Raw genomic sequence first — 27,658 nt, 5'->3', positions numbered from 1 at the left:
AAGAAGTTTACAGTCGAGAATTATATTAACAGTATCTAGTCCATTATCATTAGACAGATTCAGACAAAAAAATTTGCATTACTTATTCTATTTAAAACAAGTAGTTCCCTTTTAAAAGTAGATTCAATAATCTCCCTTTTTATCTTATTACCACCCCCCACCATAAGCACAATATTTTTAATAATCTGAAATTTTAGTGCAATACACTATTCTCCCACAAATGTTACAATGAACATTTGTGGGAATCTACACCCAAAGAATCCAAGCTTGAATCATTCCAAGAATTTAATGTAAGATTTGAATAAATATTAGCCACGTATTATATACTACTAAAAATTTTAAACCTTTGCTACTGTATGGATAAAAGGGAGAAAAGAGATGGCACTGTAAGGGTCATCCTGCCCCTTCTGTTAAAGTTCTCTGCCCTGGGTGTGGAGTGTATAGTGTAAGCTCTTGAGTCTGTGTGGTTTAGCACAAATGCCTTCAGTCACTCTATACACTTCTTTCCCTCAGTTGTACTAATTTCTCAGGAAATACCTGGTCTATTTTTGTGTCTTATTTTTATAGAATCAATACATACTCTGTTTTATAATGGCCTTTCAATTCTTGTGATGGTGGGGAGTTAGCATAGACAAGCCATAGGCTATTTAGAACCCATCAAATATTTAACTATATTTCATATTTTCCTATTTGGTTGAGTAAGTTTTGAGGAAACAATTGTCCAGTTGCTACTGGGAATCTTACTCGGAACTTTTCGTATCTCTCTAATCTTTGTGATCCCAGTTTAATGAATTCAGATGAGACAGGGTGTAGAGTATAAACAGGCAGTGTTTAATACAAAATAACATGAGGGGCTTTTAAGAGTGAGAAGAGCAATAAACAAAGGAGTCATTACAGAGACCACCTCACCATTCACTAAATCACGGTCAACCCACCAGGGAGCTAAATAAAAGCATGTGGAGGTCAGAGGACAACTTTCGGGAGTCAGTTTTCTCCAGCCATCATGGGTCCATGTATCAGCATCAAGTCTTTAGGCCTATGGTTCTTAACCTTCCTAATGCTGTGATCCTTTAATACAATTCCTCATGTTGTGGTGACCCCAGCCATAAATTGTTTTGTTGTTATTTAATAACTGTAATTTTGCTACCATTTTGAATCATAATGTAAATATCTTATATAAAGGATATCTGTCTGGTATGCAACCCCCAAAGAGGTCGCAACCCACAGGTTGAGAAACACTGTTTTAGGCTGAGCCATCCTGCCCTCCTTGAAGGAATGAATGATGCAGCTTGAATTCTTAGAAGGTCTTATTAATAAAATCAAACCTAGGAGTCATGTATTGGGGTGAATGCTGGAAGATCAGAGAAGCAGAACAAGCCACAGCCACCTGACCTTGCCAGTTCCTCAGCTGATCCTGTTTCCTCAGACTGGAAACCTGTGAGTCCTCATCCAGAATGAATCTCAGCTGAACTGCTGCTCCAAAGCGTGAAAGCTTAACCAGTTAAAAGCTTCTAGTTTCTGGTCTTCATGTCTTATTTACCTTTCTGCTCTCTGCCATCACTCCCTGGGATTAAAGGTTCACTTTCTTGGATTAAAGGCATGAGTCACCATGCTTGGCTGTATCCTTGAACACACAGAGATCCAGGTAGATCTCTGCCTCCAGAATGCTAGGATTAAAGGCATGTGCTACCACTGCCTATCCTCTATGTTTAATATTGTGGCTGTTCTGTCCTCTGACCCCACCTAAGTTTATTAGCATGCACAATATTTCGGGGAACAAAATACCACCACAAAGAACTTTCAATGGAAGACACTATTTAGTTGAATCTTGACATTATCAAAAGAACAGAGTGAAAATTCTTAGAATCCTTGCAGAAACACACCCAACGTACAGTGTTTAGACACTGTCCAGGAGAATGTGTCAATTACAGGAAAGGGTTGGCAAACACTCAAATGAGCTGTTATCTTATAAATTGTGATTCACAGAAGTATATAAATTAAAAATGAAACTACAGAATGAGTAGCATTGCTATTAGATAAATACCAAAACACACTTAGAATATATGGGTATTTTGTTTATAGGAAACTTACCACTGATGAAAAGTGTTGGCCACTACCTGTGAAATTGTTAGTGCTACCACATTAAAGACTATGTTGTAGTGTAGAGGAGTTTGACAGAGGGCTAAAATTGTCTCATATCTTTTCAAAAATTCCCTTCTTAAAAAACTAACACTATACATTATTTATTCCAAATACTAAAATATCATTAGTTCTACATACAGTCACTGTAAATATTGTTGAGATAGTTTACATGCTTTTTAAAAATCAAATCTTCAATTTCAGTGTGTATTACATATTTATTGCATTTCTAAATCTAGACCAGGCACATTCCAGGCACCAAGTGGCTATGGGGGACCAGAAGGCACTATATTGGATAGGCATCTCTCAGTGATGGTCTAATTCAATTTATGCCTATACTTTATTTATGCAGATTACAATTGTGGCAAAGGGTTCTATAGACATCTCATGGAGACCTAATACTTCCTTTTTTTCTGTATCCCAGCTTGTATGGCATTTTTCATAACTCCACCTTTAAAACCAGGGTTTACATGCAATAAGATAAAATTTTTTTAGGTACAGTCATTATATGTAGCTCTGGCTTCCTGGAACTCACTGTGGATTCCAGGTTGGCCTCAAACTCACAGAGATCTACCAGCTTCTGGCTGTGGCTCAATAGTGTTGGGATTAAAGTCATGTGCCACAATATCCAGCCCAAAATTTTATTTTTATTACGATTTGATTTTGTAAATTGTATATATGTGTACAGTTTCCTTACTTCTTAAAGTTGTAATCTATTCTTGTTCTGAATTGCTTGCAGGGCTCATAATAGTCTCCTTCTTCAGAACTACTAAATATTATCTTAGGGTAGAAAAGAGAAATGCCAACTGCAGAAGTCATTGATATTAGAGTTCAGAGAAATGAACACTTATATACCTGTCCAGGCTACTCCTCAGAGGAAGACTACAATGATAAACACTATCCTTTGTTGAGATTCAACCAGAGTCCTCAGGCAGAACTTGGACTGTGCTAAAAGGAGTTCTTCATGAAGAGAGTGAAGGTGGGAATAGAAGAAGTTCTTTTTAAAATAGATTCACTTATTTTTGTTTTCTGTGTATAAATACTTGGCCTGCATGTATATATGTGTGCCACATGCATACCTATTGTCCTCAGAGGCCAGAAAAGGGTGCCAGACTCTTGTAACTGGAGATACATATGATTGTAAGCCACCATATGGGTGCTATGAACTGAACCAAGTCCTCTTCAGGAGCAGCAGATACATTCAACTAACTCTCCTGCCCCTCCTTGGTGCCTTTCAATCTGTCTGTTATGCAATTTTTTCCTTCATTGAAAAGTTCTATCTGCATCCTACCTCTGGCCCTGGGTCAAGACATGACTTTCTGAAGTGCCAGGACTGTTACCAGATTACTCTGGTAAAGAACCAAGACTTTAGTTTTTACTCCTTCCAGAGCCATTCCAATGGGCTTGTTAATATCACCTGGGAGGGAAAATGCTCTTCAGGAAATCCATGAGGTTTTAGAATAGTACACAGCCTACTCAAGGATGAAAGGGTGATATAGACCTACTGTGTTATTTGAAAGAAAGAAAGAAAGAAAGAAAGAAAGAAAGAAAGAAAGAAAGAAAGACAAAAACAGGACAGGGAGTTGAGTGTAGGTAGAGTTGTTCTGTCCCCACAGCCACTTCACAAATAATCACTCAGAGTCTTAATATTAATTAAAAATGCTCAGTCAATAGCTCAGGCTTATTACTAGCTAACTTTGACATTTAAATTAACCCACATTTCTTATCTATGCTTTGCTGCATGGCTCAGTACCTTTTCTCAATTTGGCATGCCCATCTTGCTTCTTCCTGCATTTGCTGGTGACTCCTCTGACTCCACCCTCCTTCTTCCCAGTCCTTAGTTTGGTTGTCCCACCTATACTTCCTGCCTTGCTACTGGCCAATCAGCTTTTTACTAACAATGAGAGCAACAAATTTTCACAGTGTGCAATGACTATTCCACAGCAAGCAAGAGATGGGGTTGGGGTGCAGGAAGAACTGGGGGGAGAAATGAGGGGTTAATATGACCAAAATACGTTGCATATATTTTCCCTCAAAGAATAAACAAAAATATATTTTAAAAATTTGCAAGTATCTGTAATTTAGTCCAAATTTATCTTTTTTATAGAACCAAAATAAATGCCAAACTGTGTAAATTATATGACCATGACTCGGGATTCCTATCTGTATGCATATATATATAAGATATATACAGAGAGATGATAGAAAGTAGTGATTATGCCCATTGAAGGGTTAGCTGGAATCACAAGCATGTAATTTTTAAAGATTAAAATTATGAGAAAATTTTTATTTCTTCTGATAATGTATTTTCTTGATTTTGTAAACAAAAGTGACATTTCAGTTTAGCAGTATTTTGTCTTTTTGTTTATTTATTTAATTTTTTGAGAGGGTTTCAGTATTTTTATCTTTTAATCTAATAAGTTTGTACTGATGAACTTCAAAATTTTAAACTTGAAAATGTCAGAAAACACTCGGTAACAATTGTATTATTTACTTAATACCTGCGATAAGCAACTTCACCAAGGAAGGTTTCTTCTGACTCACAGTTTGAAAAGGGCAGAGGCAAGAAGGCCTGACAAGAGGACAGTAAGGTGGCTAATCACATGGCACAGTCAGGAAGCATAAAGAGAAGAAAGCTGGAGCTCAGCTTCTTTTGTTTTTTCCATTCAGTGCAAAACCTCAATGAATGCAATAGGGCTGCCCACATTCTTGGTTCTTCCCTCCTTTGTGGAACAAACCTCTTGGAACAAACTCAGGATGTGCCCAGAGATTCGCCTCCTAGATCTAAATCCCACCAAGATGACAGTTCATTACCATTGTGGTAAATATAGAAACCAAATACTTTTTGAAGGATTACTTAAATTCAAGTCTGTAAACACCTGTGACCTCCATTACTTGCTGTGGGATTACCTGTAATTAGCTTTAAATGATACAAAGGCAACACTCATTCCTTAGAAATCACACTTCAAATTTTGCATTTTGACTCTTTCCTTGACCAAATTAGTTAGTACTCTATATGACCATAAATATCATAACAAAAGTTAAATATATGTATATATCTTATAAATTTTTATATAAAATTCATAACTTAAGAGAAATTTAAAGAATAAAAATAGAACCAAAGAACTGAGATCAGTGGCAATAGAATAGTCCCTTAATTTTTTGGTTTTATTCTGTCCCATATCAGAAGATAGCACTTTCTTTTGACATGATAAGGAGATTTTGCATTTTCCTTTTAACAATATGCTTGGGTTTAGAGAAGGAGAGAGCCATTCTCCAACTCCAACACCAGCTTTAATTTTTAATTGAGCAGGGACTACAAAAAGACCATTTGTGTTAAGTGTCTGTAGAGAAGAGCAGAAACAAACATTAAGAACACTTACAAAATTTTATATGTGATATACCAATATGCCAATTTACTCTTTTTCTTGGGACATTTTTTCTAGATGATTTGTCCTTTTTCTTCAGATGTTTTATTTGTCCAGTGTTCTTCAGAATCCTTAGCCTTCATTCTCCTGAAGGACAAAAACAAAAACCTTCCCCAAGCCAAACTTTGGGAAGGTTCCCTTTTGGCAAGTTATATCTGATTAAATGAAAAGGCATGTGTTAATAGTATAAGTTAGTTTAAATTGGATAGTCATGTTGGTTGATGAACTATCACCTCTTCTAATTAAGAGGTCTCTCTTGTTCAAATCGAACCTTTATCAATTTTGATAGTATCCACAGCTTATCTTCTTCTGTAGAAACAAAAGCAAAACCTGGTCCCCAACGTAACACATATCCTGGTTTCCATTCTGAGGTCAGCACATCCTTAAAGTATATAGGCTGATTTAATTCTGTAGTTTTTCCAGTGTCTCTCTGCAGCTGATGTTCCTTTCTCATTTACACTGAGGAAATCCATAGTTAATAGAGCATTATGTAATCTATTTCTGGGGGGGGGGGTTGTTACCACTTTCTGTTTATTTAGCATATCCTTTAGAGTTCAATTTGATTTTTGTATGACTGTTTGGCCTGTAGGATTATGTGGTATACCTGTAATATGCTTTGTATTGTAATAAGCAACAACAGCAGCAACAACAACAAAATATTTCATTTTACCAGAGACATATGCTGGAGCATTGTCAGTTTTAATTTGTGCAGGTAACCCATGATGGCCATAACTACTAGCTAATGTGTGACTACAGAATCAGCCTTTTCAGAACTCAGAGCAGTTGCCCATTGAAATCCTGAATAAGTATCAATAGTGTGGTATCCATATTTTAATTTTCCAAATTCTGTAAAGTGAAACACATCCATCTGCCAGATTTCATTCCTCTGAGTACCCTTTGCCTTATATCCTGCCGGTAATAGCTTATCTTCTAATTGTAAAAAGAACAAATAGGACATTACTTTACAGTTTTCTTGGTTTGTTGCCAGGTTATGGAAAAATCCTTTTTTAAACCTTTACTATTGACATGATGTTTTTTATGAAATTCTGAGGCCTCCAGCATATTTCCTATCAATAATTTATCAATTCATCATTACTTTGTGATAGAGGGCCTGGCTGATCTGTATCTGATTGAATGTGAGTTATATATAAGGGATGCTTCCTATTCCTGATTATACCTTGTAACTGAATAAATAGTGAAGTTAATACTGACTCATCCGGTATAAATTCTGCAGTCTCAATATGTAATACCACTCTTTCAGCATACTGAGAGTCAGTAACTATGTTGTGAGGTTCTGAAAAATCCATTAATACCAACAGAATAGCATACAATTCTGATTTTTGAACTGAATTATAAGAACTTTGAACCACTTTACTTAAATTTTCTCATTTGTAACCTGCCTTTCCTTGTTTGTTGGCATCTGTATAAAATGTACGAACTCCAAATATGGGTTTTTCCTGTACCATTAGAGGCAAGATCCAATCAGCTCTCTTTATAAGATCAATTCTATCGCTTTTGGGATATTTGTTGTTAATCTCTCCCAAAAAATTACTGCAAGCTCTTTGCCAAGGTTCACTTTCTGCCCATAATTTGTCAATGTCCTCCATAGTCAAAGGTATGACAATTTCTGCTAGGTCTATTCCTGCTAATTGATGAAGTCTCAATTTTCCTTCTAAAATCAAGTCAGAGATCTTTTCCACATAAGTTTTTATTTTTTTACTCTGTTTATTTGGTAGAAATATTCATTCCAATATAAATTCTTCCCTCTGCATTAAAATTCCTTAGGAGAATGCTTAGAGCTTAAAATAATCAAAATACAATCAAGCTTTGGATCCAAATGATCCACATGATCCACATGTACTTCCTGTACTTTCTTTTCCACCAAGGTCAATTCTCTCTCAGATTCAGCTGATAATTTTCTTGGACTATTTAAGTCCTTGTCACCTTCTAAGGTTTTGAACAAATTACTCAGTTCATTATTTTTTACCCCAACAACAGTTTGTAGATGGGAAATGTCTCTGAATAATCTTTGAAAGGTTCCTCTGCAATGTTGGGGGACCCATCTTCAGCCTAAAGGCCTAGACTATCTGACAGACTTTTGTGTGAAGTAGGAATTTTAAAGGACTGTCCCACCTTGTCTTGGCAAATTTGAAAGTGGTGTGTGCATATATGTGTGTGTGTGTGTGTGTGTGTGTGTGTGTGTGTGTGTGTCCTGCTTGTCCAGTTGAATAGCATACTGCTGTGGGATGTTCTGTATGTTAAATATGTTGCTCTGATTGGTTAATAAATAAAACACTGATTGGCCAGTAGCCAGGCAGGAAGTATAGGTGGGACCAGGAAAGAGGAGAATTCTGGGAAGTGGAAGGCCGAGTCAGAGAGACATTGCCAGCTGCCATGATGAGAAGCAGATGTTAAGATAACACGAGCCACATGGCAACTTACAGATTAATAGAAATGGGTTGATTTAAGATATAAGAACAGATAGCAAGAAGCCTGCCACAGCCATACAGTTTGTAAGCAATATAAGTCTCTGCATGTTTACTTGGTTGGGTCTGAGCAGCTGTGAGACTGGCAGGTAAGAGAGATTTGACCTGACCATGGGCCAGGCAGGACTAGGAAAACTATAGCTACAAATGGCACCCAACAGCTTGAGTTTCCACCTTAAACCTGAGAATATTTAATAAACAATTTTAAACGGAACCAAAACCAGGTTCCTGCTTCATGTCTCATATGGGCAGCTAGATGCTACAACATGTTTGAGCTACTATGGCCGGTTCCTGGCATTTGTGCTTGACCTGCAGTATGGCGGGAATGAGGTGTCTATAAGCTGCTACATGGTGGATTTAGCTTTTGCTAGTTAAAAAAAAAAAAAGAAAAGAAAAGAGGTTTCTGGGCTATGTACTGCTTTGATAGAACTTCTTCTGATAGTTGATCATACATATGGCTCCAGACCCAGGGCTGGTGGTAAACTGTCCCATGGCCATGTCAGGAAGCTGACGGGGGTGGAGCCATCAGCCAAAGTGCTATTTTAGTCTTAGAATGCTGAAGATTAAAGCAATAGATACACAATAAAACAGATTCAGATATAATAGTTTACAATGTGTGTAAAAATGTACGTAGACTTGAAAGACAGAAAAACAATATATTCAGTTATATGCAGTTATATAAACAAATAGTTTTTAAAAATAAAGTCTTTAAAGAGATAGTAAAGGTAATATAAAAAATAAGCCACATGAAGATGGATATCATACAGATAATCTGGATTATGTTGTCTTTGATGTTCGTAACTGAAGAAAGACATTTGATTGTAAAAGCTGTTGAGTTAAGCCAATATGTATATTTTAAAGGTATCTTCACTTCAAAATTTGAATGTAAGGATATGTTGCTTTGGAAAGGAGGCTCTGCTTTTGTTTCCACAAAAAGCCAGAGTCTATGGATTTGTTCCAGATTAAGATACATCAGGTTTGACCAACCAAGGCCACTTGAAAGGTCTCCAGTGACACCATGGCCCAGATGATCCAACATCCAGAATGGCTTCAAGGCAACTGGCTCAGACAATACACCCTCACAGACTACTCCATAATCCTAAAATTTTCTTTGTGTCCCCATAAGATACAGTGCCCCCCTCCAGCAGAAAGTAGTAAGAGAAGCTATGCCCAAATTCCCAAATATACCAAGCTGGCTTTGGAGATGGAATTGGCTCATTCCTTCTCTAAACCCAAACATATTACAAAAAAAAAAAAAAAAAAAAAAAGGTTGAGAGATTCTTTTGTCCCATATCAGAAGAGCTCTCTGGTATGGAACAGAGAAAAACCAATATTTTTATTTAAATCAGGTTGATTATAAATGCGATCTCTTTCTAAAGAAGAAAAGGAGATATGATATAGATATGATAGGATGAAAGGATAGATTATTGAACCTACTTTTAAAGAGCAACTTGTTTAACATGTTTTACATTTCTATGGATCTTATTTTATTGATACAAGTTTAAACTTAATTTTGTTATACTATTTATATATTTCTATTCTTGTTTGAGGTATTATGTTTATGTAACTCATTTAGATTGTAATAGATAATTAAGAAATACAGATTAATAATTAGTCTTCTATGATAGTCAAACTTATAGTCATGTTAAGTCTTCTAGGTATACATAGATATATTTCAGATAGATAGGTAACCTTCAAACACTTCAAAGACCCACAGAATATGGCATTTAAAATGCTTTAAAAATTTAGACTTTCTGGACAATGAGGCATGTCTGCTCCTGGCAGCACCAATTTACTTCAGAGAGTAGGATGGGCATTGGAGATACTCTATATGAAGTTTATCTTCTTCCTGGCAAAAATAGTCATTTGGGCAAGAAACTGTTCTTGCCTGGACTGCTTGAAAAAATGTATTGACTAGACATGCAGGACCCATAGGAAGGTTACCACTGAACTTTGCTTGGCAAAATGATCCTTCAGGTTCCTGCTTCGAAGAAGAAACTGCCAGCCATTCTACAGGACACAGAGAAAAGTGACTGAGAGACTCTAGGCCTGTGGGCTGAAGACAGATGCCACAACTTTACAGAGAAACATTAGGTGACTATCCAGGCTGCCAGCTGTCTCTGTCTATCCTGCAAGACTCCCGAAAGTTGCTTGCATCCGTCTCCCATTTCTCAGGTAATAGTATATCCCTCTGAGGTCTTTGATGTAGATGAAGATTAGATAGTTATAATTTCCCTTAGTTATGATAAAAGGTAAGTTAGATATGAAACAGACTCACAAATATAAGATAGATATGATAACTTCCTTAATTTTGCCAAATACAAATAGACTAGTTATTCTAAATGGACTAGATATTGTAACTGTAATTCTTGCTTGATAATTGTTTTGTTATCTGTAATTTTACTATGTGAAAGTTAAAACCTTCCTTTTTGAAAAAAAAGAAAAGGGGAAGTGCTATGGGATGTTCTATATGTTAAATGTATTGCTCTGATTGGTTAATAAAACACTGATTGGCCAGTAGCCAGGCAGGAAGTATAGATGGGACAAGGAAAGAGGAGAATTCTGGGAAGTGGAAGGCTGAGTCAGAGAGATGTTACCAGCCACCATGATGACAGCAGATGTTAAAATAACATGAGCCACGTGACAACTTATAGATTAATAGAAATGGGTTGATCTAAGATATAAGAACAGTTAACAAGAAGCCTGCTATGGCCATTCAGTTTGTAAGCAATATAAGTCTCTGTATGTTTACTTGGTTGGGTCTGAGCAGCTGCGGGACTGGCGGGTAAGAGAGATTTGACCTGACCATGGGCCAGGCAGGACCATGAAAACTATAGCTATAGCATACTGTCAGCAATCCAGTTTCTTGCCCAAGTGGCTATATTTGTCATATTGAAAGCAAACTCCATATGGTGATTCTTCAATGCCTCTCATGCTTTTTTGAAGCAAACTGCTACTTCCAGGAGCAGATGTGTCTCACAGTCAAGAAAATCCTTAGGTTATTAAGCATCTTAAATGCCATATTCTGTAGATCTCTAAAGCATTTGAAGATCACCTGTCTTTCTAAAATGTATCTGTTTAAAGTTGAACACATACCAAATGTGACTACATAATAAAAATAGCTAATATGACTATTATAGATGGCTAGCTAATAACATATATTTGTTTATTATCCTAAATAGCTTTCATGGATTAGAACTTTACATTAAATTTTCTAATGAGCTGCATAGGTACAATACCTTAAATCAAAATAGAAACATATGTACAATATTGCAAAAATAACCTTAAATTTGTATCAACATACAAAATATCTTAAGCACGAGTAGAAACGTGTACAGTATAATAAAAATAACCTTAAATTTTCAATATACAAAAATCCATAACAATGTAAAATATTTAATACTAGTAGGTGCCTTTTTAGTTTAAAAGTATATTTAATAATCTACCATTTTATCTGATCATTCCTATACCCCTTTTTCTTTACAGAACAAGATCCTAGAATCTAATCTCCTTTATCTCTTACTATGATCAATAGCAACTTGTAACCAACCCTGTTAAATAATGATAAATGACTACCAAATGATCAAAACCCATCCACTCCACCTTTTGAGAATGTGGATGTCATGTGCTTAAAATTACTTCCTGCTGTCTGGTGTTGATGGTATCATTAGGGGACTCTGAAAAATTTGAGTTTAAGATCATGTCCTGGGAGAGCTAGCTGTTGTCCAGTCCATAAAATTGTAACTATAACTATCTAATCTTCAACCCTATCAGAGACCCAAGAAGAATATATTATTATCTGAGTAACAGGAAATGCAGAGCAAACAACTTTCAAAACTATAGAAATGACAGAAACAGCTGGCTGACTGAACAGTTACCCAAGGTTCCCCTGTAACATTGGGGCATCCATCTTCAGCCAACAGGCTTAGAATATCTGACAGACTTTTGTGAAGCAGGAATTTTGAAAGACTCCCCTACCTTATCTTGGCAAGGTTCAGCAGTTACTTTCTTTTGTGTTTTGCTTTTCCAATTTGGACAGCATAATGTCAGCTGTTCCCAGTATTACTGAGACTGTTATCCCTGCCCCTATTACTGGGGGCATCAACACCTGGCCTGCTCTCATTGAGTGAGTTAAGTGCAAAAGTCCCAAATGATTTCAGCTTCCTTCTGAAGAGCAATACACTTCAGTAATCTGATGAAATAGTTGCAGAAATCAGAAGTCTTGGTAAGAATGATGAGATCTAATAACCATCATGTTAATGGTAGTCAGGCAGGAATTATCATCTAATTAAGGCATCAATGATGCAATGATATAAATAATAAGCAGAAACAGGAGGGCCAAAGTCCCTGTGATGGCTGACATCAGAGTTATTATATAGGAGGAGTCTGAAAATAGACAAGGTGCCAGTCATTTATATTAGGTCCCAATTTGTTGTTGTTTCTTTCAATACAGACAGATTATGTTCCTGAATGGTTTGTATAGAAATAATAATTTTCTCTTAACATCACCTAATACCTTTGTGGCTCTGTATAAAGCATGCCTAGTATCTTATCATATTGTAGAACTGTTTAAGTTAATGAATCTACTAATTGACAAATCTGGGCCCATTTTCCTGTTATACCAGTGGACATTATAGGTTGCCATTTTGTCCCCTATACCAGGAAGTTTCATTTTGACTCAGCATTTTAGCTTGTTAAGGGTAGGTGGGCAAGAGACAGTGTTTTCTCCGCTGTAGCTGCTTCCAGCTGAAATGGGGCATCAATTGTCAGGGTCCAGGAAGGATGGAAGGATAGTCAAAGGCTGAGCAATGAGGCATTCATCAGAAGTTATCTGATCCAACTGAAGAGAAAGGGAACAATCACATTGGCTGGACTGGTCAACCTCAGCTTTCAGCAAGTCCAGGGCTTTTAGTTAGCAGCTGATGCATGGATTTGTCTGTCAGCCAAGTGGAAATCTGCTGAGATAGATATAGACTAGGGAAAGAAGTTATAATTTAGGAACTTAAAAGAAAGTTACATTTTGAAGTTTTTCAGTTGATCTGTGGCAAGTAGATTCAAGCCTTATAATCTGTTTGAATCATGGGAGATTACATAAATTTTTAAACATATTTTTATTTTATAATTAATTTAATTTTACATATTGGCCATGGATTCACCTGTGCTCCCTCCTCCCACCCCTCAGTCTTCTCCCCCCCCATTCACACCTCCTCCAAGGCAAGGTCTCCTCTGGGAAGTCAGCCCAGCCTGGGAGATTCAGTTGAGTCAGGTCCAGTCCCCTCGTCCCTGCACCAAGGCTGAGCAAACTGTCTCAGCATAGGCCCCAGGTTCCAAAAAGCCAGCTCATTCACTAAGGACAGGTCCTGGTCCCACTGCCTGGGGGCCTCCTAAATAGTTCAAGCTAATCAACTATCTCATTTATCCAGAGGACCTGAGCCAGTTCCATTGGGGCTCCTCAGCTATTGGTTCACAGTTCATGTGTTTCTACTAGTTTGGCTATTCCCCTGTGCTTTTTCCAATCATGGTCTCAATGTTTCTTGCTCATATAATCCCTCCTCTCTCTCCAGATTGGACTCCTGGAGCTCCACCTGGGGCTTGGCTGTGGATCTCTGCATCTGCTTCCATCAGTCACTGGATGAGAGTTCTATCATGACAGTTAGGGTGTTTGGCCATCCTATCACCAGAGTAGGTTAGCTTGGGCTTTCTCTCGACCATTGCCAGTAGTCTATTGTGGTGGTATCTTTGTGGATTTCTGGAGACCTCTCTAACACCCTGCTTCTTCCTATTCCCATGGGGTCTTCATTTATCATGGTATCTCTTTCCTGTTCTCCCACTCTGTTCCTGATCCAGTTGGGACCTCCTGCTCCCCTAAGCTCTCTTTGTCCCTACCGTTGCCTTCCATAAACCCCTCACTCCCAGTTTGCTCATGTAGATCTCATCAATTTCTCTGTCGTTGGGTGATCCCTGTGTCTTTCTTAGGATCCTCTTTACTAGGTAGCCTCCCTGGAGTTGTGAGTTGCAGTCTGGTTATCCTTTGCTTTACATCTAGTATCCACTTATGAATGAGTGCATACCATGTTTGTCTTTCTGAGTCTGGGTTACCTCACTCAGGATGATATTTTCTAGTTCCATCCATTTGCCTGCAAACCTCATGATGTCATTGTTTTTCTATGCTGAGTAGTACTCTATTGTGTATATGTACCACATTTTATTTATCCATTCTTCGGTTGAATGGCATCTAGGTTGTTTCCACATCCTCACTATTACAAATAATGCTGCTATGAACATAGTTGAGCAGGTGCCCTTGTGGTATGATTGAGCATTCCTTGGGTATATGCCCAAGAGTGGTATAGCTGGGTCTTGAGGGAGGTTGATTCCCAATTCTCTAAGAAAGTGTCATATTGATTTCCAAAGTGGCTGTACAAGTTTGCATTCCCACCAACAGTGGAGGAGTGTTCCCCTTGCTCCACATCCTCTCCAACATAAGTTGTCTTCAGTGTTTTTGATCTTAGCCGTTCTGATGGGTGTAAGGTGGTATCTCAGAGTCATTTTGATTTGCATTTTCCTGATGATTAAGATCTTGAGCAATTCCATAAATGTCTTTCAGCCATTTGAGCATAAATTTTTAGTTTACCACATGAGATAAAAGATTCAGATATATTATCATTACCATTGTATTGAAATCCACATTGTAGACAAAGCAGCTAGCAAGTGCCTATAGAACAGATGAAACAGATTTACACCTTGGAAACATAGCAAAAACTACAGATTTGAGTTAAAAAGCATGAACATTTCTTTTTTCTATCCAGAGAGCTGGATATATATTTTTTAGCCCAATAAAAAGAACTTTTAAATCTCTATTTAGAGTACAACCAAAGGACATTTCCAGTCTTGAGTATGTGACTGACTAGTAGCAATACTTTATCAGAGCTAGATTAATAATTTATAAGAACTCTACTGATTGTTGTTAAAACTGAAATTTTGAAAACTTGATGTAATAATTTCATAGAGAAGGAAAGAAATCTGAAATACTTTTCATATAACTTAAGCCATCTTTTTATAGCCTCACAAATTGCATCCAGACACCTCAAGACACCTTCTCTGACCCACACAACCTGAGCTTTCTGTCTGCAGATCCCTAAAAACTGCATTTACATACCTTAAGTCACTTTCCTATTCACAATTTAAGCTTGTATGTCCTCAGATCTTTATAACATGCATTTACATATTTTAAATATTTTTCTTAGACCCTCAGAATTCATTTAAGCTTTCATTTCTCAGATCTTTATGTATCTTTTTTTCATTTAATTCGCAAATAGGATTTATTATTCAATTTCTCCTATTTTCCATTATATTTCAATGAAAACATGTTTACAACACAACAAACAAATTTTGCTGATTAACAACTAATCTTATCTGAGCATCAATGAGCGAGCTCTGTTAGAAATGTCTGTGTTGTATAAGGCTGTGACCTCATTGGGATCACCATATGAAGATGGACAAAAGTAGATGCCATAAAGTTGTCTTCTATTCTCATACTTATGTCATAGCCTATATTACACACACACACACACACACACACACACACACACACACACACAGACACACACACATCAAGAAAATTATAAAGTAAATCTTATTATTATTACATTTTGTGGCATCACTGAATAATTCCTTTAGAAGACAATACTTCAAGATGAAGTGCCAAATGGATAACAGATGAGGACATGAAGAGGCATGGAACTACAAATAATATGTATCTGTATATCTATATATCTATATATATATATATAGTATATCAAATTATATTGTGAAATATACAGTTGATTACTGATTAACTTAAATTATTACATCTCTTTCAGATTGAAGAAAAGGTATCTTTGGATATGTACATGAAATGTTTAATGTTTTTTATATTCTCTACTGTATATCTTATAACACTTTCCTAAATCCTCAGAACTTATATAGACAGTTATATACTAGAATGTTTTCTTAAATCCTTAAAACTTGTATACACTTTTATATCCTAGGCCATTCTCTTTCCAGCCAATCATTTACCAGAGACACAGGTAGTTATTACAGAGAACAGTCATTGCAAAGCATGATCCTTTAGTTGAATGTTACATTTGAAACCTGTTTATCCTTGAATATGAAGCCTGTAATCAAGGAAAACCTGTCTGGCTTTTCTTAACAAGAAACCTAGTAACTAACTAACTTATGTACCAACTAATGAACTAACAAAGAGGCTGTTAAACTGACAAAGCTATCACTAGCATAGTCATCAATTACAATAATAGATCTGAAAAGGATAAATTTCATTTGAGAAAGCAGAAGTGCTGACCAAACAGCTTCTGAATCTACTAAAATGACAAGAGACTTATCAGCTACCTAGAAACTATCGTGGATTCCCCTGTGGTTGTTGAGGCAGCATCAGTCTTCAGTTCTCAGGCCCGGAAAATCTGACAGACTTTCTTGTGGAGTAGGAACTTGGAGGAACTATCATACCTTGTCTGCACAAAGCAGGATAGCTTCTTTTGGGGAAAGTGCCTGAGAAAAGCACAAATGGCTCTTCTTGTGGCAAGACCCTGGAGATCCTGACACAGTTGGCAAGGACCTGTGGACAGTGCAAAATCAAGGGCGTGGCGATAAATAGCCTGTTTGGTTTTGAGACCTGTGTTCTCAGTGACTAGTAATTTCTCCCGAGGTATCTTCAGCTGCCTTCCACTTTGGTTTCAATATAATAATTCATATCTTCTGTATTTCTCTTTTTTAAAGTTACATTTTATTTTTAATTGCATTTTCATGCAATATATTTTGATCAGCTCTTTCAATTTATTCCAACTTCCCTATCCCATCTAATTGCATATTCTCTCTCTCAATCTCTTTCTCCCTCTCCTCCTTCAAAGCAAAAAATTGAACTTTGAAATAGCCCCCCACACACACACAAAATACAGTCTGTTTTATGTTGGTCCACTCTGAGCTTGCTAACTAGTGGGTTTCCATAAGACCTTCTTATATATCCTTAAATTTGGTTAATACAAGCCTTATCCACTGTAATTCTTTGTCTTCCAGGACTAAGTTATATTTAATCCTTTAATATTCAGAATCCACTCCTCGATTTCATATTGTACATATTCTATTATTCCTCCAACTTATTGAACTTTTTAGAAATACTAAATATTAAAATTTTCCCGTAGTAATTCTGTGTTTGTCTTTAAATAACTTTGTTAACTAGTTACACTTCATTTTAATTTTTATTGTTTCTTGTTGTTTTGAGATAGAGATTTGTGTCTGCCAAACTGGTCTTGAACTCCTGATCCTTGTGTTTCCATTTATTAGGTGCTGGGACTACAGGCAGATAGAACTGTGCATGTCCTGTCCTTTTTCTATTGAAAGATATCAACCATACTTATTAAATATGTTACTTGGTAATTCTAGTGTCTGATTTTTTATGGATTTAATATACTGTTCCTGCTGGCTTTTGTCATGATGCCATTTTTTTTTGTGGTATTTACTGAATTTCTTCTTCAGCAGCTGCATAAACTATCTGAGGCATTGACAGTGGTAACTTTCTTAGGAACCTTTCATTCAGTGCCTGGGAAGATAGCAGAAATGGCTCACTTCTACTTAAATGTGGCCCTACCAGTATGGACAGCTAGGTTCCAAATATGCAGGAAAATAACATTCTCTATTATCCAAAGACACTCTCAAGCAGGCTGTCACAGAGGTGGCCAGAGGACAGACAGCCTTATAAGATATATTAATGTGTTCAAAGCACACAGATTATTATTATTGTTATTAATTTTAATTTGTCAACAAGAAGAATAATTTCATATAAGTTAGCTCTGCTCCATCCTTCTCTACCTCCCAAGGGCTAGAATTGTTGGTGTTTGCCATGAGTAGCCACAGGGTTAATGAATTTGTTTGTAGCCTATAGTCAGACAGAGATGGGCAGATGATAATATTTAGACTGAAGTTCCAGGGGCTGAGTGGACACCTGCATCCAGGTTAAGTGATCTTTGTAGACACTGACTATGTTGTAGAACTGTTACCCCAATGATGGTGGGATTACTAGGGCCAGACCTGAGCCTGAATGGAAGCCCAGTGGTCAGAAGTTTTCTGTGGCTTCCACAAGCATTTTCTCCAGTGGGAAGACAAAGAAGTTGTACACCTGCTTTCAATATCAGGTTATAATGAACCTAGTAAGCAGCTTTGAGCTTCACCTGTGTTTCTTGGGTAGAGGACTAAGTGGTCATCACCATGGAAGGTACAGTTAAGAGACCATAATGCAAAATATGTGCTCCATGTATATCTTGTGAATAGTCAATGTCTGCTAGGTCCTTTAGTCTTTGCCTATGTTCAACACATATGCTTTATTGATTGTACCCATAATCAATTCTCATGGCTGGCTAATGTGTATATTCACTGTATCTTACCTGTTTTGTTTATGTTTCCTTGTTCTCTTTGTTACATTTATCTCCTTTTTCTTATTCTATCATAAATCTAAATTCTCTATTTCTCCCTGGCTTAAATTCAGGGCTCAAGAAAGTTAATCGTTTTTGAAGTTTTATCACATGATGTTCCACGAATCCTAAATGACCTTGTGATAAAAAATCCAGAGCCAGATATTGGATTAAATGCTGAAAGATCAAATAGATAAAGGAACAATCCACTAGAGAAACTTCTCACCAGTACCGAATCCTCAGGCCGAATGGAAGGTAAGAGCTTATCTCTATGAATCCTCTGACTGAAAGCCTGAGTCCTCAGTTAAAAAGCTCTAGTCCCTGTCTCCTTAAGCTTCATATTCCTTTCTCCACCCAGCCATGTCACGTCCTTCTTAGTGCTGGAATTAATGACATGTGTGTGGTTATATATTGTGTGCTCTAATAAATCTTGCCTGAGGATCAGAGAACAGAGCCAGCCATTAGATTAGACATAGAGGCCAGACAGTGGTGGCACACACCCTTAGTCCTATCACTGGGGAGGCAGAGATCCATCTGGATCTCTGTGAGTTCAAGGCCACAATGGAAACAGAGCCAGGCAGTTGTTGTACATACTTTTAATCCCAGTACTGGGAAAAACAAGCCTTTAATTTCAGGAAGTGATTTTTTGGCAGAGAAAGGTATATAGGCATGAGGAAACAGGAACTCACTTTCTTTAGGCTGAGGTTTTCATAGAGGCAAGAACTAGTGGATGGCTGTTGTGCTTCTCTGATCTTTCAGCTTTTAACCTGATATCTGGCTCCAGTTTTTTTTTTTAATTAAAAAACCATCTAAGATTCAAACAACATGTGTGTGTTTCCCAAATACTGGTAGCAAAGGCACAAGATCTTAAGTGCTGGGATTAAAGGTGTGTGACTCCCAAGTAATGGGGTTAAAGGTGTGTGCCACCACTTCTTGGCTCTGTTTCTCTCCTAGACTGAATCAACCTCATGTAGTCCAGATGACTTTGAACTCACAGAGATCCCGATGGATCTCTGCCTCCTGAATGCTTGGATTAAAGATGTATGCCACCAGTACCTGGCATCTATGTTTAATCTAGTGGGTGGCTCTATCCTATGATCCTCAGGCAAGCTCTATTTGATCCACAATATGTTGCCACATTTCCCCCTTTTTTTGTCTAAAATAGTAAAATGTTATAACTAATATAAGAAAAACTATATACAATAAGTACAATAAGTATATACAATATATACAGTCAAGAATTACAGTAACAATGTCCAGTCCATTAACATTTGACAGATTCAAAAAAAATACTTCATTATTTATCTTATTTTGGTGAGTCCAAAATGTTGTACCTAATTTACATTCTATCCTAACTTGTATTACCAATCCAAAATTATCTTTTGATGTCTTTCAAACTTATACACTTTACACCTCTTTAGTGAGTTTCTTCTCTGAATTTGTTAACAAGGAAAACACCATAACTATCTAGTCTTCAACTCCCTCAGAGACTGGAGAAGGAAATAATATAAACTGAGAAAGCAGGAAGTGCAAACAAGTGACTTTGAAAAATGTGAGAAATGACAGAAACAGCAGGCTGTCTGAACAGTCACCTAAGATTCCTTTGCAACATTGGGGCATCCTTCTTTGGCCCACAGGCCTAGCATATCTGACAGCCTTATCCGTGAAGCAGGGTTTTCTGAAGGGCTGTCCTACTTTGTCATGGCAAATTTCGGCAGTCCTTTATTTTATGTCCTTCTTGCCCATTTTGAACAGCATACTGTCAGCAGTCAAGAAAAGGTCACTTTCTTCCCCAGTGGCTAACTTTTGCCACAGAGAAAATAAACTCTATATGGAGTTTCTTTGATGCCCATCATCATCTCTGAAATAGATTGGTGCTTCCAGGATCAGACATGTCTCATAGTCATAAAAAAGAATCTATATTATTAGAACATTTTAAATTCCATGTTCTATAGATTTCTGAAGTGTTTGAAGATGATCTGCTTATCTAAAATATATCTGTTTGACCTTGAAAACATACCTAACCTGAGAAGTTCCATTGTAATAGGTGACTATAAACTAACCTGCATTTCTTTATTACCTAAATAGTTGGTAATAATAACTTTCAAGGATTAGCAATTTGCATTACATTGTTAAATGAACTGCATAGGTACAATACCTTGAACAAGAGTAGAAATATATATATATATATATATATATATATATATATATATATATATATATATATACAGTATATTCTAACAAATATAATCTCAACTTTGTATCAATATACACAATTTGCATACAATATACACTATTTGCATACAATATATAAAAATCCAATGTAATGTAAAATATTTAAAACTAGTAGTTGCTTTTTAAAAAGTAGATACAATAATCGACCTTTTCATCTTATCATGTCCATATTATCTCTTTTTTCTTTTCAGAGTAGATTCAATAATCTACTCTTTTATCCTATCATTTCTATATCTCTTTTTTTAGAATAGATTTAATAATCTACCTTTTATTTTATAATCTCTGTATCTTCTTTTTTCTTTTTTTCAAACAAGAAATGTAAATCTAATCTCCTCTGTTTAGTTTTTTCCTGACCATTACCAATAACAACTTGTAATCAACCACCAAAACAATGACAAATATCCATAACTCATTGAATAACCAAAACCACCCACCCCACCTCTTGGGAATGTAGGCATCATGCTCTTAAAATTACTTCCTGCTGTCTGAGGATGAAGACATCTTTAGGGGATGTCAAGTCCTTGGAATGGTAGCTGTATCATTTGTTGTCCAGTCTCTGCATAATGGGAAAGTGCAAGACCTGTTTAATATCCTGGCTCTAGCAGTCTGTGAGGCTGGATCATCTCAGCTAGCCATTTTGAAATTGTCCTGAGAAGTTTGTTGTCCATAGCTGATCTTTAGGTGGTATTTTTCAGCTTAGTTTCTTTATCATAGTCCATGTGGAATCATTGTTGTGGGATCCCATCATCTTTTCAAAGACTTCAAAGGTCACTGTTAGGTGCAGTCATAGTTCACTGCAGAAAATCTTTTTCATGTTAATTTTTTTTCTGGATAATTTGTCCTTTTTCTTCAGATGTTTCATATGTCCAATGTTCTTCAGATTCCTTAGCCTTCATTCTCCTGAAAGACAAAAATCAAAATCCTTCCCCAACTCTAACTTTGAGGAGGTTCACTTTTGGCAAGTTATATCTGATCAAATGAAAAGTATTTGTTTGTTGTATAAGTTAGTTTAAATTGAATGGTCACACTTGTTGATAGCTATCACCTCTTCTAATTAAGAGATCTCCCTTGTTCAAATTGAATCTTTATCAATTTTGATGGCATCCATAGCTTTTCTTCTCCTGTGGAAACAAAAACAAAAGCTTGTCCCCAATGTAACATATATCCTGGTTTCCATTCTGAGCTCAGCACATCTTTAAAGTATACAGGCTGATTTTATTCTGTAGTTTTTTTCTATTATCCAATGTCTCTTCACAACTATTGTTCCTTTCTCATTAGCATTGAGAAAATTCAATGTTAATAAAGCATTATATAATCTATTTCTAGGGGTCTTTATTGCCCACTTCTGATTATTTAACATATCCTTTTGAGTTTGAGTTGATCTTTCTATGACTGCTTGGCCTGTAGGATTGTGTGGTATACCTATAATATGCTTTATATTGTAGCACACAAAAAAACTGTTTCATTTTACCAGACACATATGCTGGAGCACTGTGAGTCTTAATTTGTACAAGTATAACCATAACGGCCATAACTTCTAGCAAATGCATGATTATAGAATCAGCCTTTTCAGAACTTAGAGCAGTTGCCCATTGAAATCCTGAATATGTATCAATGGTATGGTGTACATATTTTAAATTTCCAAATTCTACAAAATGAAACACATGCATCTGCCAGATTTAATTCCTTTGAGTACCCTTTGGTTTACTTTCTGCAGATAGTGGAGTCTGATTGTATAAAGAACAAGTAGGATATTGTCTTCTAATTTCCTTGGCTTGTTTTCAGGTTATGGAAAAATCCTTTTTTAAACCCTTACTATTGACATGATGTTTTTTATGAAATACTGAGGCCTCCAGCACATTTCAATAGTTGATCAATCACATCATTCCCTTGTGCTAGAGGATCTAGTAGACCTGTATGGAGTCGATGTGTGTTATATATAAGCAATGATTTCTATTCCTGATTATTTCTTGTAACTGAATAAATAGTTAATTCTGACTCATCAGGGATAAATTCAACAGTTTCCATTTGTAGAACAACTCTTTCTGCATGCTGAGATTCAGTAATTATGTTGAATTTCCCACAGCATTTGGTAGATTTCACCCCATTTCATCCCCCTTGACTCAAATTCTCATTAGGCTAATCTCGTTCAAATTCACTGTGTTGCCCAAACCAGGCTTGAACTTCTGATCCTCCTACTTCTGCCTTCCAAATGCTGAGACTATATTTATGTATCACCCCATTTGTCTGCATTTGGTATTTAGTATTTGAATGAGGATTTTCCATAAATTCACTAATCATCTTGCCCTGGCTATTAGGATAAAGAGTGGCTACCATGCTCTGCTGATTCTCTGGGAGTCTCAGCTCTCCTGAAGCCTCAGTCTGTTTAGGAATCTGCTTCTTGCCTGTTCATTAATGTATTGAATAAGCTTTTAATTATTAGTTAATATTTAACCGGGGTCTTGCTCCATAGACAAATCTGTCCTGGATTATAATCCTTCTAATTCAGCCTCCCAAATGCTGAAATTAAAGGCATACATCAACTTTCTTAATGTTTTATTTTTTACTCAACATTTTTAAATTTCTTTTTCCAAGGAAGGTAGTTGTGGTACTCAATACAACGTCATTCAAAGGCTGCAGTTGTGTTGCATGCAAGGAAGTCAATCAATCACCATGTTTCAATGAAGTCCCATTAGGTATGAGTTGTGGTCAGAATGAGAAAAACAACCACAAAGCAGTCATAAACCCTCTTCTTTGACTATTTCAAATCTCCTTTTTCTTCTCAAACACAGGTACATGAGACTGTTGTAGGATATTTGTACATTGTATGAAGGTGTATTGCTGTGTGGTATACTAAATGCTGAACAGTCAATATCTAGGAAGGAGGTATAGATGGGATTTACAGGGAAAGAAAGAAAGGAAGTGGAAAAGAAATCTAGGTGCATGGGAGACACCAGGAGACATGAAGAGGAAATAGGAGGTGCAAGATGGAAGTGAGGTAAAAACACCACCTGATAGAACATAGATGAACTTAAATGGGTTAATTTAAGTTATAAAAGCTAGTTGGGCCTGGTGGTGGTAGCACACACCTTTAATCCCAGCACTCATGAGGCAGAGCCAGGCAGATCTCTGTGACTTCGAGGACAGCCTGGGCTACAGAGTGAGTTCCGGGAAAGGCACCAAAGCTACACAGAGAAATCTTGTAATACAAACAACAAACAAACAAACAAACTAAAACATCAACAAAAGAGCTAGTAAACGATAGGCTAAGGTTTCATAATTAATAAGAAGTCTTCAGATCATTATCTGGGAGCTGCAGGAGAAAAGAAGATTTATTGCTTTTGGTGCCCAAAGCACCACATGAAATTCACATAGGGTCTAAAGAATTTGAAAAAAAAAATCTGAGTGTGTTCTCTGCTTGCAGCACACACAGGTTCAACTCTTGCAAGAGGCCCTGCTACCAAGCACTTGAATGGGGTTTATGAGTATGGGGTGCCACACTACTTGATGTGGGGAGACTAGGTAAAAGCACCTACTGGAGCTAGGCCAAATAGACTGGCTCCATTCCAGAGCCCATAGGCATGAGGTTCTGTCCTCACATATCCTAAGGGGGCAGAGCCATCTGATAGGCCATATGCTAAACAGAGCCCCATGGCAGAAGGTCTAGCTGCCACTTATCAGTTTAAGGTTTGGCTCATGCAGTCAGAGAATGCTGCAGGTGCTCTAAAAGTAAGGTCCAGACTGAGAGAACCTCTAAACAGACATATGGCAAATCTGCAGCTGTGTATTTGAAAAGAGGACAGATAAATTCCCCAATTCAGTGCACAGTGGGAAGGAAAGGGAAACATGGAACCTGGTAAAAATGGTTAAAATGTATGTTAAGAAACATGCTTAAAATAAAATATGCTTAAAAAGGTACTTAGATGCTGAAAAATGACAAGAAAATGGGTATAAACAGTCATAGAAAAATAAATAGTTTAAAAATAATAAAGTGAAGTCTCTTTTGTTTGTTTGTTTGTTTTGAGATAGAGTTCTTCTCTGTGTAGTTTTGGAGCTGGTCCTGGATCTCACTCTGTAGCACAGGCTATCCTCGAACTCACAAAGATCCACCTGGCTCTGCCTCCTGAGTGCTGTGATTAAAGGCGTGCGCCACCACCGCCCAGCTAAAATGAAGTCTTTAAAGAAAGAGTAAATTAATATAAAAAGGACAAGCCATGTAGGGATAGGAAATACTATAACACAGGGTGTTTGAACCTTATATAATGTTTTATTAATTTTGAATTTTTTTGAATACTAATGAATGGAAAATAACAGCTGCTGAGAGACATTAGATTGTGGAAGGGACTGCTGAATTAAACCAGTCTATATACTTTAGGGATGTCTTATTATTTGGAGGCTGGCTGGTGGGACAGAAAACCGCTTGTTGCATGAGACCTTTTTCTTTATGAAGCCTATATTTATTATTATTTGTTTTAGTCTTTCTTCATTGCAAAAAGTATCACAAGAAAACAACTTTAGTGTAAAATTATCCTTTAGTGATACTGAAAATGTATTGTTCTTTCTGACCAAAATTTAACAGTATGGAATAGATAAGAAATTAAGTTGTAATCAAGAGACCATTTTAATTTTTTAAATTTTATTCCATTTATTTATTTTTGTGTAAATGTATATGCATGTGCCTGCACAGGTCACAGTACATGTGTAGTTAGAGGACAGTTGAAGGAGTCACTTCTTTCCTTCTCTTGTGTGACATCTGAGGTCTGAATTTTGGTTGTCAAGTTTTGTGGCAACAGACTCTACCCACTGAGCCATCTTTTAATGCTACACTAATGATTAATTTCCTATTCTGTACATTTTGGTAAAAAACTTTGTTTTACAAATCATTTCTTCCATGAACATTAACTTCAAATTTTAATAACTGCTTATTATGTTTTTGTTTTATAGTGATTTGGAGGTAATGGAATCACTTCTTAACACATGAGTCTATGCGTTTCTCAGTTCAGCAGGCATGGAGAACGATGACTGTGGTAGAATCTGCAGCTGTGTATGTGAAAAGAGGATGGATAAATTTCCTGACTCAGTGCACAGTGGGAAGGAAAGGGAAACATGGAACCTGGTAATTTTGTTTGTTTCCTGTGATGATAATTATTTTGTGATTGAAAATTTTAACTCTAGGACTCAGTTCATTATGCAAAGAGTGTGATGAGCTGGAAAGGGAAGAAATATTCTGGGATCTGACTTAACAGCAGAAGCCAGCTTCCTTCCTGGTAAAAAAAAGCAGTTTGTATCATATAAAGGGACCCTTGTTCCCAGGCCCCGAGGAATCATTCTTTTTATTTAAAAAACAACACGTAGAACAAAATACAGAACCCTGATACATAGCAAACATACCTCATCATCGCTAAGATAAATATTTTCAATATCTCATTGCTCTGACATCACAATTAAGAACTAGGATAGAGTTGTGGGTTTCTGTTTCTTTTTAGTTGGTTGTTTAGTGTTTGTTATATTTTGCAGGCAGAAGAATTTGTCATCTTTAAAAAAGCATTTATTTGCTTAAAATATAATTTCATACATGATGAATAGTTGCCAGTATAGTTCAAGAAACTCATACAGTTATCCACATCCCATATGTGTTCTCATTCTCTCTCTCTCTCCCTCTCACCTTCCCTGATCCATTTGATGATAAGTTGGCACCCCATAAATGCAGTAATATTCATTGAAGCCAGCTGGATATGATGACTCAGACTTATAATCTTATAGGCAGATGAGTTTGAGGACCATGTATGTTACATAGTAAGTTTTTGATCATTGTTGCCTAGAGAGTGAGATACTGTCTCCTGAATAATAATGATGATGTTGGTAATAATAATAATAATAATCCATCCATAAATATTTTTAGGGACAAGCAATTTCATATATATATTTATATATCATCATACATAATGATAAAACACAAGAGATTTAGAATTGATATAGGAATATATCCTATCCATAATCCATTTTCACATTTGTCAGTTTGGGGATCGTATCACTGTTAATATTTCTTAATGTTCCTTTTATACTGTACATTTATTTGTGACTTCTTTGATTGTTTTTGCCTTGACATTAAAGAAAAAAAAACAAGTTTTGAAGTTGGAGTGTGTATGTAATATAACGTACCCAAAGAAAGTCATGAGAATTATGAGTTTAAAATATGTCCACCTCTTCAAGCACCACTATACAGGCTAGTTTTATGTCAACATGATACAACTAGAATCATCTGAGAGGAGAGAACATTATATGAGAAAGTGTGATAATAGCCTTGTGCCTGGTCTCTGGGGTTCAGGATGCTGGTGGAAGAGAAGACTTCTTCCAGAAGTGTGCGCCAGGATGTAGCAACAATAAAAATAGAGGCAGATGGGGTTGTGTTGGGTAGGTACAGGTGAGGTGTGGGGGCAGTCTTAAGTGGGATTCAGGATGCTGGCCTGGCCTTTGGTGGAGTGGGAGACTTCTGGAAGGTATTTCATGTGCTACCAAAAGAGAAAAGTTAAAAACCAGCTACAAACCTTTCATTCTACAATATTTACCTTCCTGCCAGATCATCTGGTTCAATAGTGGCATAAAACTTGTAGCAGTAACCAGCAAATATTATTTGTGGAAGCCATACTCAACACAGCTTGGGTGTCCAAGAATCTGAGACTAGACAGGCCATGGACCCAGGGAAAACCAAATACTACTGTTCTACTAAAGGAACATAACAATAAAACGACTCTTAATGACATTCTGCTCTACTCATAAATCAGTGTCTTGTTCAGTCATCACCAGAGAAGCTTCTTCCTGCAGCAGATGGGAACAAATACAGAGACCCACAAGCAGACAGTGTGCAGAAAGTGAGAGACTTTGAAATGCTTAGTTCTAAATGGATATC

This window comes from Peromyscus eremicus, chromosome 3 (genome assembly GCF_949786415.1).
Source record: "Peromyscus eremicus chromosome 3, PerEre_H2_v1, whole genome shotgun sequence".
NCBI lineage: Eukaryota > Metazoa > Chordata > Mammalia > Rodentia > Cricetidae > Peromyscus > Peromyscus eremicus.
The sequence above is the reverse complement of the archived record's forward strand: the minus strand, read 5'-3'. Positions refer to the sequence as shown.